The sequence below is a fragment of the Perissodus microlepis genome, chromosome 3, assembly GCF_051167445.1.
Source record: "Perissodus microlepis isolate ML-2025 ecotype Zambia chromosome 3, ASM5116744v1, whole genome shotgun sequence".
NCBI lineage: Eukaryota > Metazoa > Chordata > Actinopteri > Cichliformes > Cichlidae > Perissodus > Perissodus microlepis.
Window position 1 is genome coordinate 7,805,439 of NC_140463.1, and position 15,075 is coordinate 7,820,513.

General features: G+C 42.4%; 1 pseudogene across 1 annotated transcript; it reads right to left on the reverse strand.

The window, feature by feature from the left end:
- Positions 1-3,969: 3,969 nt before the first annotated feature.
- On the reverse strand, positions 3,970-6,224 carry LOC146389714 (nuclear factor 7, ovary-like; annotated as a pseudogene). The gene is made up of 2 exons (XR_014799776.1): positions 6,115-6,224; positions 3,970-6,013 (listed from the first exon to the last, which is right to left on the reverse strand). The product of XR_014799776.1 is annotated as a nuclear factor 7, ovary-like (transcript).
- Positions 6,225-15,075: the final 8,851 nt, after the last annotated feature.

The following is a 15,075-nucleotide window of genomic DNA, read 5'->3' on the forward strand; positions in this document are numbered from 1 at the left end:
CTGACTTACCTCTGCAAGTGTGAGGCTCAACAAAAATCAGACTCAGACAAACAAAAAGCTCCAGCTGGGAGATAGAAAACGCTGTCTGGGTCTTGCTGGATGTTGCTGGTCAGAGTCCCACATTAGCAGAGTGCTTCTTGGTCCCACTGACCCATGTGGACAGTGACTGTGGAGAACTGTTCTGGAAAACAGAGAAGAGAATTAAAATAACAAAAAGCCAAACAGGATTTCCACAAAGACTCTCTTGGAATCAGCAATCAGAAAATCATTGATTCATATTTCAATTAAATATGACCAGGCTCCTTAAATGTAAGCAGTTAAGATCTGATTTAATTTACATTCTTCACACAGCACATTTGTCCAGGCTGACAGGTAAACATAGAATTAATCTCAGGTAAGATGACTCATAGTAGAGATTCAGTAAGAAAGATTGCCAGCTCTAATATTATTACCACACAATCCAAGGACACACCAACAGCTCAGATTTGTAGAACTATTTAAACAAATGTTTTCTGAATATTCAATTCAGGTTCACAGTGGGAGGGTGGGGGGTGTCGTGGAATTTTTTAAATAAAGTCTGCAACACAGAAAGAGCTGTGATCAAGCTATTTATTACTGCTCCAACACACATCAAACATCACAGTTCAGTCATGTCAGCGCTGCCACAGAAGTTGTGCTCCTACTCCTTTATGCATTCCAAGGAAGAGGGAGGAAGTTACAAACTGATCCTACCACACTCCACGTGTCTCCCTATGAAACCTAACGGATCAATGGTTAAGCTGTTTTGTGGCCTTGGCCTTATCAGCACCTGTAAAGGGAGTTGTTTTCTCAAACTGCTGACGCTGAAGTAAGTTCATCTAGTTTTAGAAACTTTCACTGAACAGTCTATAACAGTGTCACAACTAAGCATATGCATAAGCACTTAAATACTTTAAATGAGAATAACAGAACATTTCTATTACAGAGGCTAGAGCCTGTCCCAGTAGTCATAGGTAGAGCACACCTGGACAGGTACCAGTCTGTCAGAGGACTAACACAGAGACAGACATCAGAGTAACAAATCTATTTAAAATTAATGTAAGTTTGCTGCAGCTGTATGTATGAACATGTGTTTCTGTGCTCACAGTCCACCTCTCAGGAACCTGCAGTTCATTTTAAGTCTACTTTAAACAGACCTCACAAAAGGCTGATGTGGCTGGATCAGTAGTCTGATTTAAGTACGATACCTTTGGCCAGGGATTAATCTGGTACATCGCTTCACTGCAGTCTTACGTATTTTCCCCACTCCTGAATAAAAAATACTGATATATACAAATAACAGCTTCAGCTGATGCAGCCCGACTCAATCCTAAATGTTCAGCACACACAGAGACACAGAGGTGCCGTTTAAAGTTTAGTGTTAACCTGAGTCACTGATCATTTGCAGTATTACTGAGTCTGGCAGTCTTTGCATGATGTCCATGTAGTAGTAGGTAGGTAGTAATAAAATAAACTACTAACTCTTTTACGCTGCGTCCGCACCTACACGGGTATTTTTGAAAACGCAGCTGTTTCGTCCACGTAAACGGCGTTTCGAATCGCCGAAGACGGAGATTTTTTAAAACTCGTTTTTTGCGTTTACGTGTGGACGAGGAATACAGAGTTCGTCACACAACGTCAAAGGTATGTGGCTATTGTCATGTCACGCTGTGCGCCACGTTATTGTTTACATGAGATGAATTGCAGATAGAGACAAAATACTGTTAATCTGACTGTCTGCAGGTTTACACGCTTACATACACACACAGTTACTGTCCCTCTATTTACAAAGGCAGAGGCATCACGGTGTGATTATTTTACATGTTGTTGGTTTTTCCTGTGTAATAATATTAAACATCGCTATCAATACATTTTTCAATCCCTCTGCAAAATGGGTTCAAAAACATAAACAGCTGTGGGATACTGTTTGTCCATGATTTGAACGAGGGAACAAATCGTGGCAGGATCAGCCTGATGTTATTTGTATCCCACTGTAACTTTACTTTATAAAGAGCTCACATCTCCAAAATGTCAGGAGTAGTTAGTCATTACAACAAGTGTTTGTGAACTAAAAATCAAGAATGTGGGATCCTGTTTGTCCGTGATTTGAAGAGCCCAGCGCTGCTCTGACGAAGGGAAAACCAATTCTGCAGGGAGACCTACCTCAGCAATGAAGTTGGTTTGGAAACATATTCAGCGATGCTTCATCTCCTACTTTGCGTTTGTGTGGGAGCCCCGTGCTAGCAGTGTCCAAGCGTCCCCCCCCCCCCCCCCCCGGCTCTGCGGGCCCCACACTTTGGGAAGGTCTGGTTTAAACTGTAACAGCTTTACTACAATTATATTTTGGCTCACACTGAAGACAAGCTGTTCTTTCATGCTGCTTTTAAGCGAAACATGCTTTGTAGATGAAGCCAAGGGTGTTCATCCTCTTCAATTCTAACAGAAACAGTTGCCTCTGCCATGTTTTCCTGTTTCTTCTTTCCGTGTAGCCGCTAGATCGAAAGTTTATTTCCTCTCAAGTTTCTTACTTTCAGTAAAGTTTCACTGTTAGAGCCCTGACCAGCATCCTGCAGCATCTGGAGCAGCTGTGTGGTGCTGTCATGTCAATAAGGATCCAAATCTGTGGGGATGTTTCCAGCAGGGGTTATAACCTGCAGTCAGCAAGGTGTGCCTAATAAAGTGGCAGTGTTTCTGTCACAGTGCAGCACCATCAGAAAACAGTGGTTTACATCTCTGTTACAGGAAACCTGAAGAGTTAAAACACAAGAGAAGAAAATCTAAACGTTACACAAAGAACATAAAAGAACTAAACTTCATAAAAACTTCACAAATGATGCTTTAAATGAAAAATAAATCCCTGTAAATAATTCAACAGGTCACATATTAGAACCACCTTAACTAAACTCTGTAGCCGGTCACTGTGGTTTGTCCCAGCAGCTCTTAGGAAACAAACTGCTAACTTCAGTGTCAGCACACACTGTTAGTAAACTATGCAACACTGAATTCAGGTTTCAGTTGTGTTAAGTTGTGAAGTTGTGATTAAAGTGTTCTTACTGACACAGGTAGGATGGTCAGGCGTCCTCTGTTCCTTCACCGTTCATGAACTGTCACTTATAAAATGCTGCCAAACATCAACTACACTCAATAACTAAACGTGTGCAGGTTAAAGTGATGGACGCCCAGATCTGCACTCCAAATACAAACAGACTAAAGGTGTTTCCTTCAGAAACAAAGACAATATTTACAAAGATCTCACAGGTAAATTGTGAGCGATCACAGCAGCATCTCATCCTGACTAACAGCTTTTAGATGCAGGGAGAGCGTCGTGGTTCAGAGGTGGTTCAGCAGATGATGAAGGCCTTTCTGTTGCATTGTGTAGTGCTGTGGATGCCATGATGGTTGACTGGGTCTGGTTCTACTGAACTCACAAACACTTCTGAGGTATTTACACCTGAAGCCTCATTGAATGTGAGTCAGAAACAAACGGCTCACCTGTGATTAATGGATGTTTCCCTGCATTTATATTTTCACACAGTTTATTTCTTACAGCAGGAAAACTGAACAGAATGTATGTAAGAGGTTAGAGTGAGGATGACGTCACTTAATACAGAAAATACATGTTTGTCTGTTTTGATGATGAAGGACTTCTTCAGCTCTGTAAACAGCTACACTTGAGAGGACAGAGGTGATTTCATGGATCAATAACAATGTGTTTATCAGCTTTCATCATCGCAGTGCAGACATGACGTCAGATCTATCAAAGTGAAGGCCGTGTCTCTGATGATGTCACAGAGCAGAGTCGTTCTGTCCAATAAAGGATCTCAGATCAGCTGCTGCCATCTTGTGGCCACAGTTGGTTACTGTCTCTGGAAGTTGTCTCATGTTTCCTGTTTTCCTGTTAACAAAGGCTGGAGCTCATCATGCTGAGAGGGCAGCAGCATTTTGTGGCTCTTCACACATGTTCATTATATTCTGATGATCCTGGATGGAGACAAACTACAGATAAGTGTGTTCAGCCCAACTAGTTTATCTCATTACAGCAGTTTGATGTTTCCCTTTGAATCCCCCTGAAGATACTGACAGTGAAGCACGTACATAATACTCCAGCCTTTCAACTCTGAGCTTATTTAGTTCTATTAATACACTGAAATCTCATTTGTGTCATGAAGAAAGTCTTTAATCAAACAGAATTCAAAGATCAGAAACATTTCATATATGGAGTTAAACATGAATCATTGTTTCAACAATATATTTATTGTTGTCATAAACAGACAAGAAGACAACAACAAACTGCTCCTCCCATTCAACACATGTCAGTCCATATCCCAGCAAACTAAATCATCTCCATTTACACATCAAATAGAAACATGAATCACTTGTAATGATTAGAAACTTGATAGAATTTCAAATCTAGTTTGGGGAGTCATTCAGTGAGAAACAGTGAAATGATTTTCCATGTGAAAAGGTGGACAGCAGAAACAGAAAGAAACAGTGAGAACTAAAAGAGAAACAAAGAGCTTTGGAACAACGAGGCAGCAGGAGGACAGCTGCAGTTTAACAGCTTCAACTCACTGACAGGAAACAACATTAGAAATATCATCATCCTCAACTCATCTGCTGCACTGACACTGACACCTTCAACGGACACACCTTCACTTTACCACCATCAACAGTGCTAATGTATGGAAACATCCTGTGAGTGAAAGTGTGTGTGAAGGTGTGTATGTGTGTGTTAGTATCAGGATCAGAGAACGACAGCTTTCCTCTGTTCCAGTCCAGATTCACTCTGATCCTCTGGAGCTTCTTCTGGACTGAGAGAACAGTGACAGGAGCTGATGGTGAACATGCTGAATATCTATCTGTATTGAATCATCAACATTTGTTATAATTTCAAATCTAGCTTGGGGAGTCAGTCCCCACCATGTAGTGTCTCCAACCTCAAAATCCCAGCTGTGAGTCCCTGAGTTAAAGCCCTCATAGTCCAGGACAGAGTCGTCATAATCAAACTCCTCTGGATTATCAGGAAGCTGCTGCCTCTCTCCTCCTTCTACCACACTGGTCAGATCTTCAGACAGGATGAGTTCTGGATGAGCAGTGTTTGGGTCCAGAATGAGAGGAGTGTAGGAGACCATGTCCTTCATGTTGTTCCAGATGTTGAAGGTCAGGTTGCCCAGGTGTTTGGCCTGGTCTATCAGAGCTCCTGAGGGCAGCTGTGGATCATCCAGCAGGGGGCAGCGCTGGACTCTTTCCACTGCAGCCTTGTAGTTGTGCAGGAATGAGACGTCTTCAGCTCTCAGCTCCTCCTCTGTGGCTCTGACTGTGTCTGAAAGAGCTGCTATCTCTCTGCTCAGAGCCTCCATCTTCTCCTTCATCATCCCACTCTTCTGCTCCTCTTCCTCCCTCAGTGCAGCCAGCCTGGCCTCCTCTTCCTCTGCTAGAAACTGGTGAAGCTTCTTAAACTGCTCCTTAATCTGCCTCTCTGTGTGTCGGGCCTGGACCTTAATGTGTTCTGCTGTTTGATCAAACTTCACTTGAACTTCTTCACAAACCTTTAACTTCTTCTTTAAGGGCTCCAGAGTTTCCTGAAGTTCCTTCTTGTGTTGTTGTGCAGCTTCATCGATGGGTCTGAATCTGTGATTGGTGTGTTTTTCTGAGTCTCTGCAGACGACACACACTGGCTGCTGATGGTCCAGACAGAAGAGTTTGAGTTTCTCAGAGTGCAGACTGCAGAGAGCCTCTGAAGCTCTCTGATCTCTCTCCTGTAAGAACGACTCACACAGGTTCTTTAAAGCTCGGTTTAAAGGTGGATCATAAACTGATATTTCCTTACAAACTGGACACTCGTGTGTTGGTCTCTCTCTCCACCATCTCTTCAGACAGTCTTTAGAGAAGCTGTGGCTACATGACAGAAGAACAGGATCTCTGAAGACCTCCTGACAGACCGGACAGCAGAGATCCTCCTCTGATCTGGAAGCCATTGAGTCTGTGAGTGAAGCTGAAAACAGCAGACAGGAAGTACAGTCAGTCCTGGCTCCCCTCCCTCCTCTACCACCTTCACTGAAACTTCCTTTGAGTCGTGTTTTTGCTCAAACTGACATTCAGTGTGTGGAGCGTCAGCAGCTTGAAGCAGCAGTGTTGGAGTTTTCCACTTTTCTCTCCTGTAGCTGGACTCACTCAGAGGAAGCTGCTGGTTTGGTCTGAAGTCAGTCTGATCGTCTGTGCGTCTCTCTTTACTGAGGACGAAGAACTTCCTGTTTCCTGGTTTGTCACATTTGAGTGACGTGAGGGGAGGAGAAAAATGTTGCTATTTGACTTTTAACTAAGGTGTGTTTCAATCCTGCCTGCAGCTCAAAAGCTGTAAAACAGGTTTTGTGTCTTTTCACCTCCACAGGTCACAACATGAAACCTGTTGTGAAGTTTATAAAATAAAGTGTCACTCGGTGGTGCAGCTGTTTGTCAGCTTCTATTTTAGACTTTGTTCTGGTTCTTGTTCAGGTTCCCAGCACACTGTAAAATATAACTTGTTGTTTCAACTTAAAAATATCAGGTAAAGGGCTGCCTTAAAATTTTAAGTTAAGTCAAGAAATAGAGTTTGTTCTTGTAACACAACCAAATGTTCCGTTGATGAAAAAGCACATGTTGTCTAAACTTTCGTCTTCGTTTAGTTGACTGAGATTTGTTAGTCAGTTCAACTCCTTTAATTGTCATTTTTACTTGGGAAAACCCTTTCAGCTAAATTAAAATAATCTATTGTTTAAACTCTTGTCCTAGTTCAGTTGACTTGGGTTTTTTAGTTAATTCAAATACTAGTAGTTCTTTTAACTTAGGAATCTATTTTAGCTTAACTAACATAATCTGTTAGCTAAGTTGATTTAAGTTTATTAATTAACTGAGCTCCTTAAGGTAGCTGAGTGAACTCGTAAATCAGTTTCATTTTAATTATCAGGGTTTATTGACTGAATGTAAAGAAAAATGTGTATTGAACATCTTAAGTATTTTTTTTTTAGCTTTCCAACATCCATTTCAGCAAAACTACCTGTTAGGTTTATCTTAGATCTAAAGTTTAAATATCTACATTCCTTTAAATTAATTTTCTGTTGTTTACAGAAAAAAAATAAAAACCCACAGATTCCATTGAAGTCTATCTGATCATTTCATGCAGAAAGTTTGTTTTAAGAACATGACAAGACAATTACTCATGAGCACCCAACATTCAACATTTATTGTGCCATCTTAGTCATCTGAGAAACAGAAAAATCAGTGACGTAGCTCATCAGGCTCACAATCCATCAAAACTCAAAAGTTCCTCTCTGTGAAACAATAAATTTGAACTTGGTCTTGAGCCCAGTTTGGGTGAAGATTAAATTCTGACCAATACTCTAGGAGCAGTAGTGATTCTTGTGAAGTAACAACATAAAGTCTGCATTATTGTAATGTATCAACGGGACACTTGCTATTTTAGAAAAGTTATTCTTTACATTTGCAAAATTTTTAAACTTCATTCTGCTCAGTCACACCTGTTAGCATAAAACTTGAAATATTAAAATAGTACAAAACCTTTGATAAGTGACAGTAAAGATCAGTTTATAACAACTAAGACATCAAACTCTCTTCGTTTACAATTGCAAAAAATCCCACAGAACCAATATCTCTGAAAATGAGTACATGCTTCTGAAACATTTGATAATATGAATATTTCAGAAACATTAGTTTGAGTCTGCTCAATTGCAAAACAAAGGAAAAACTACTGAGTTGCATGAGATAAGCATCTGCAGAGTCCACCATTATATTGTTGTTCACATAAGTTTCTTAAACCATGAACAAATGAGTAATTGTCTAATCTGGAATGTAAAGTGTAGTCATTTAGTGACATACAAAAGTGAGAATGAGAACTTGCAAGAATAAAAAAAACAAAGTAAAAGAAAAAACTGTCCTTAACACTAAGGCAATTGTATGCTGTGAGCATACAATTACAGTTCTGCTTGGCGTTCTGCAAGAGTCTGTTTCTTAGACCATGCACTAGTGAGACACACTGCCTTCCACCAATGTCCATTAGGATGTTCTGAATGACTTCAAAGATGTCCTTAAGTTCCTTTGGATAGTCTATGGCTGTATCCCAATTCAGGGTCTGCAGCCTTAAAGTACGCATTTCAAGGCCGATTACGTCACAGCGGCGCGCCGAAGGCTGTCCCAATTCAAAGGATGCTCGAAATGCGGCCCTGAAATGCGTCCTTCATTTCCCTGAATTTTAAGGCTGTGGCAGTGTAGACTTCGTGGCCCAACATATCCCAGAATGCATAGCGTGGCGGTGCACTCAGAAAAATAAAGGTGCCAACTGGAACCAAAAGTGGTTCTTTAGACTGATGCCATAGAAGAACCTTTTTTGGTGCCACAAAGAACCTTTCAAACAATGGTTCTTTGAAGAACCATTTCTTTCAGTGGTTCATTGAAGAACCTTTAAAGGTGCCCCGAAGAACCATCAAGAAATGGTTCTTTGGGGCACCTTTAATGGTTTTTCAAAGAACCTTTTTAAAAATGGTTCTTTAAAGAACTTTACCTGCCGTTCAGCAAACAAGGAAGTTCAGAGAACAATAAGCTCTGTCTTGAAATCTTTTAAAGTAGAATGATTGTGAAAATGACTTATGTGATGTAAAACTTTAGTAAACGTGCGATTAAAAGAACACTGAGTAAAAGGACAAGTAACAATTTCCTTATTCCTCAGATGCTTGATGAGCAATACTGCTTTAGTCCAACTGCCTCATTAAAGTTACACAACAGGCTTTTTACATTAAAGCCAGCAAGTCCATTACATACTCCCTTTTTATATCTGAAATACTGTGCACATTCTGTGTATATGTAGTGGACAGCAATTTACCCAAAAGAGTGCAAAGTTTGCAAGTCCACCTCATTTAAATGACAAAGTCAGATGTGATCATCTAGATCTGTGAAAATAAATTAATGACAATCCTTTAGTTATTGATGTTATTACAACCACAAGAACCTAAACAGTCTGCTCCATTGCTTTTGTTAATGGATCATTTGTTGGTATTACATCTGAATATTTAGTTTATGCCACCTGCATGCGATCATCAATAGTGCAATATTACTTCTTTAGAAATACCCTGACACTACAATCTTTATATCATTTGTTCTACAGAGCTATTAAGTTACAATATAATCTGTGGTGTTTCCAGTATGACAAAATGCACAAATTGTAACTTACCATTTGACTCCACTGACAAAAATAAATCCCCAGCATGAAGTTTGGCTTCACAGACCTAAAATAAGTAAAATAAAAATATATGTTATAATTATATTGTTTTCGCCATTTATTCATGTTTGCTAATTTTCTGACATATAAACAATGTTAGTTTTGTTACAATACAGGGAATGCAGTTTAATTAAAAGGTAAATTATGCAAAAAAACAAAAACAAAAAACTTCTGCAGTATACCATGCCAAAAATCAGTGTCTCTTATGCCAATTATTTTATCACTACAGCTCTTTTAGTATGAAAACTCACACAATCTAGTCATACTGATCACAAGAGTTCAAAAATAAGTTAAAATACTGAGCTGTTGTTAAGCATAAAGCATTTCAGGGTAACAAATAACTGCACAATATAATTAAAGCAAAAAATAAACACACTGGAGGACTATCTGATAAAAACTAATATAATGCTGGTTTGTAGACCATATTTGTCTCAATCCTCAGTGCACTCTTGCAGCTTAGCATGCAGCAGTTAATAACAACCTAAGTGATTACATAGGGGTAAACAGATGACAACAAGCATAGCAGTACTGCCAAAAAGTTATTTTTGAACCCAGTCAGTTACTGGAAATATTGCCAAAATGAACTTCCACCAAAATACAACAGTCTGTGAACTTGAAAGAAATTTACAAGTACAGAGACAATATGAAATAAGCTTTATTAATTAGCTGAGTTAGCTTGCTGATATCGCAACAGTGGTTGAGTGCACAACCTTAAAGCTAGCGGCACAATACTTGTGATTTGGTCAGTGCCACATTAAACCCATAAAAAAGGCCATATGTCAGTTTATTAGGTCAAGTTTGGTCATGACACACAAGCTGGACCTTGTCGGCTAAAGTTACATTAGCTAAAGCAAACATTTCGGTAAAAGAGAAAACCCACGTCATGCCATAAATTCAAAACATGTTCCAACTTTTGTAGCTCTCTTTCCTTATAGTTATAACCAATGTTACTCACCTTGAAAGTGTGGCAGCACGAGGTGAGAATAAAGTAAATACTCTTCACAGTTTAAGACAACGCCACTCTGGGAATTTCACCCAGAGAATACTGGAAGTAACACTAATCACCAAGGAGGCAGTTAGGTTTGTTATACTCAGTACAGAGATGAGGTTCAATGATAAAACAAGTTGACAATTTATTAAAAATTATTTAAAACACCATATAAAAGCACAATCATAAATATCCATGTACAAATATGCTTAAAAAGGTATTCAGAGCTGAGGCTTACCAGTGGAGGGGCAGGGATGCCACGCACAAACTCCAAAAAAAAAGAAAACACACCAAGACACAAGTGCAACACAAAATCACACACACTAATAAACTAAACAAGGCAGGTGTGTACACTCAAGGATCCCACCACCAAGGCACCCTAGTCTCCTCCACGTCGGCACTCCGCATCTGAATAAAAGAACAAAGAAAATTTTAATATATTACAACAAAACTAATGTAGCGCTGGGGGATAACCCAACTGCAGGACCACACTGGTGATCTGCAGCTAGAAAAAGGGCCTCCCACCAGTGGCGTAACAAAAATCAAAACAACAGAAAACATACAATCGGGATAAAACTTTAAAATCTGGAGCAAACGGAATCGCCGTGTTGCTCCAACTTGCCGTCTGCCCGACTATAAGTTAATCATCCGGTCCATTAATATGTACGCCAGCCGATTCCCATAACCGGCATGCATATGGCCGCTGTCCACACCGACGTCCACTTTAAAAAGCTGGCAGCAGCAGGAAAAGAAACCTCACAACGGGGACAGACGGTAAAAGCAAGGCAAAGCAAAGCAGCAGCACTTCTGTTAGCGTGGCGTTGCGTAAAACTAAGGCCCACACTTCCTGCAAAGCATAATAAATAATTACTATAAACGAACAGTAAAAGGCAGCGATCGTAACAAAATTGAATTACGTACCGAGTAGAGCGCGTCATGAAACATGAGCAGAGTGGCTCAAAGGAGGCTTCTACAGCTATGACCTAAAAACAATATCTGTTTACCACCAAGTAAGGTAATGTACACACTACAATGAGTAAACACCTACCAGCCGCGATGGAGGCTTCAGAATGATCTCTGCAACACCAAAGGAAGTCAGGTGACCAAAAAGGAGATCATAGGTAAGAGATACAGGGATGCTCAAATGGCCACTATTTATACTAGCGCCCCCCAATGCGCCAGGCTGAAAGTGGGCTGAACCAAGGAATAACATTCATCCTGCCACAATCTACCCCTCCTTTTTGCATCGTCGCCCCGACGATGGATTACAAGGACACCCAGGTTAATCCCAAGGCCTAAAAAATGCAGAGACAGCATGCACCCTAAGCTCAGAAATAGAGTTTGCAGCCCCTGGTGCCACCTCCCCTGTTGGTCTTGGGAGATGATGGATGTTTGAATGCTGGCCAGCCGTGGACCGTGTTGTTCTTCGCACCACCATATTTCTTGTATCAGAGCTCATAGTGGGAACAGGAAGAGAGCAAGATGGAACTGGTGCTGCCCTCGGGGTCGCTGTACAAGTGGCTGGAACGGCGGAAAGCCGGTCTTCTGGTGAGAGCAACAACTCAGAGCTACTTGGAATCACTGCCACTGGGCTATAAGATGGTAAAACATTTACTTGAGGAGCTCCTACACTCAGGAATAGCAGGTCACTGTCACTTGATGAGTCATGTTCTGAGGATGGCATTTCTGGGCCATGTGGACTACTGCTCGGAGCAGGCCCTTCTGATGGTGTAGCTGCTATTACCACAGCCTTCAACAATGTACGATGAACATGCTTCACACTGCTAGGATCATCTGCAGGTGCAATGGTATATACTGCCCCACCTCCTTTAGGTGCCTTCAGGATCCTATATACCGCTGGTTTCCATCGATCTTGGATTTTACATCTCCCTCTTCCACTCAAATCACGCAGGAACACCAACTGCCCGTCATTCAATGGTGCCTCTTTCACCTTTTTATCATGGTGCCTCTTCCTGCGGTCGGCAGCCAGTTGCAGTCGTTCCTTGGCTCCTTCATGTACAACCTGTAGCCGAGCTTTATGCTCCTGAATCCACTCGTGCACATCTCCACTGATGGGATCCGGTACTCTGCCCAACAGAAAGTCCACTGGCAACCTGGGTTCTTGCCCAAACATCAATAAAAATGGAGTTTCCCCAGTAGCCTGATGGGGAGTGGTGTTGTAGCAATAGAGTAACTGGGGCAAACATACATTCCAGTCCCTTTTCCTGGATACTGGCAGGGTCCGCAACAAATTGTGCAAAGTCCTATTAAAGCGTTCGCACTGACCATTTCCAGCCGGATGATAAGGAGTAGTATGGGACTTCTCAATACCATAAAACTTGCAAAGCTGCTGGATCAGGGAGCTTTCAAAGTTACGACCCTGATCAGAATGAATACGCGCAGGTACACCAAACTTCGAGAACCACTCTGTTACGAGAACCTGGGCCACTGTAGCAGCACATTGGTCACGAGTGGGGACAGCCAATGTATACTTGCTGAAAACATCAGTCATTACCAAGACGTTCTCCAGCCCATTCCGGGAAGGTTCAAGCAGGGTGTAATCAATAGCCAAGATTTCATTTGGTCGAGAAGCCAACAAATGTCCCATGAAACTTTGAGCTGCTGGTTGGGTGTCTTTTGCAACTTGGCAACGTTCACATCTCTGACACCAGCGAGCTACCTCAGCAGACATACCTGGCCAGTAGCACCGTGAGCGGAGAAGCGCTAGGGTCCTTTCCACACCTTGATGGCCGTGCTCCTGATGAACATGAGTCAGCACCTGCTCCATTAGTGCACTAGGCAGCAAAAGCTGAAGTACCACCTCGGCACCGTCAGGGCGATGAACCTGACGATACAGAACTCCATCCCTTTCAATCAGACGATCCCATTGTCGTAGCAGCACCAGAACAGGTGGGGCAAGTTGCTGCCGCTCCTCGAAGCTAGGTCGCTGCTTCCGTCTCCAGAACACCAGGATCTCTTTTATCACTGGATCGACCTGTTGGAGGGCATGAAGATCAGGAGTAGTGAGATGGGGCAAAACTGTAATGGCAGCTTGGGATACCTCAGCTGGTCCCAGCTGCAAGGCTTGTTGAAGAGGTTCAGGCAAGGCTGTACCAGGAACCATGGCTTTAATTTCCTGAGGATCGGGTGGATGCTGGCGAGATAAAGCGTCTGCATTCTTATTACTCCTTCCTGACCTGTACTTTAAGTCGAAGTCAAACGAAGCAAGCTGAGCTGCCCAGCGCTGTTCAGTAGCCCCAAGTTTGGCAGAAGACAAATGACTAAGAGGATTGTTGTCAGTGTAAACAATACACTTGTGGCCCAACAAGTACTCTCTAAACTTCTCAGTCATGGCCCACTTAAGTGCCAAAAACTCCAGCTTCATTGAGCTATAATTTAGCATATTGCGCTCAGTAGGCCTCAAACCCCGACTGGCATAGGCTATTGGCCTCACCTTACCTCCCTGCTCCTGGGAGAGCACTGCTCCTAAGCCGCCATGACTGGCATCCACTTCTAAAATAAAAGGCAAAGAGAAATCTGCATAAGCGAGCACTGGTGCTGTGGTCAGTTTAGTCTTTAATGCCTCAAAACTTTGAGCACATTCTGTAGTCCAGTTCTCCATTACACCATGCTCTGACCTCTTCTTTGATTTTCTGCCTCCCCACTCTGCCACCAGTCTATGCAGAGGTGCCGCCAACTTGGCAAAACCCTCTACAAAACGGCGATAATAGCTGGCAAACCCAAGAAAGGACCGCAGTTCTGAAACAGTCTTAGGAGGCTGCCAGTTAGCCACCACTTCAACCTTGCTAGGGTCCGTGGAGACACCCTGATCGGAGATGACGTGGCCCAAGTAGCGAACCTCCCGCTGGAAAAAGGCACATTTGGCAAGCTTTGCTTTCAAACCCTCCTGCAGAAGCCGACCTAGCACCACATCCAGCCGCTCAAGATGTTGCTGTACTGTTGATGAGAAGATTACAATGTCATCAAGATAGAGAAGCAGAGACTGGCACTGTTGATCACCGAAAAGGCGTTGCATTAGTCTCTGGAAGGTGCTAGGGGCATTACAGAGCCCAAATGGCATTCGGTTCCACTCAAATAGGCCAAAAGGAGTACAGAAGGCAGTCTTGGGCCTATCCTCTTCCGTAACTGGGACCTGATTGTAGCCACTGGCTAAATCCATGGTGGAAAACCAACGGGCACCAGTCAGCGCATCTAGGGATTCCTCAATGCGCGGCAGGGGGAAGGCATCTTTCCTTGTCTTGTTGTTCAATTGCCGATAATCAACACACATGCGTGGGCTGCCATCCTTTTTCTTAACGAGCACAATGGGAGAAGCATAGGGGCTGCTACTCTCTCTAATCACCTTAGCCCCTAGTAACTGGTTAATATGCTCTTTCACAACCTCATACTCTGAAGGGGGGATGTGCCTATAACGCTGCCGCACGGGGATATCATCTAAGAGCGGAATGTCATGGGAGATCAAGTTAGTGCAACCCAAATCAGTGTCATGAGCAGAAAAGACCGCGCTGTATTTCTTAAGGAGAGACCTCACCTGTCCCTGTTCCTCGGCTGACAGTTTAGACAAATCAATTCCTTCCATCTGATCCTGCACAGTAGGCGTGGCGGTGTGAGATGCCATTGTTGCTATGTTATGGGGTATTTCTGTCACACCAGCAGGCAAACTGACAATGTGAACATCCTCCAGGGTCCCCATAATGGTCCTGGGATGAAGCAAAACCGCTGTGGTCCCTACATTAACAACTGGTATGTATGCAGTACCTCTAACCACTCGAACCAA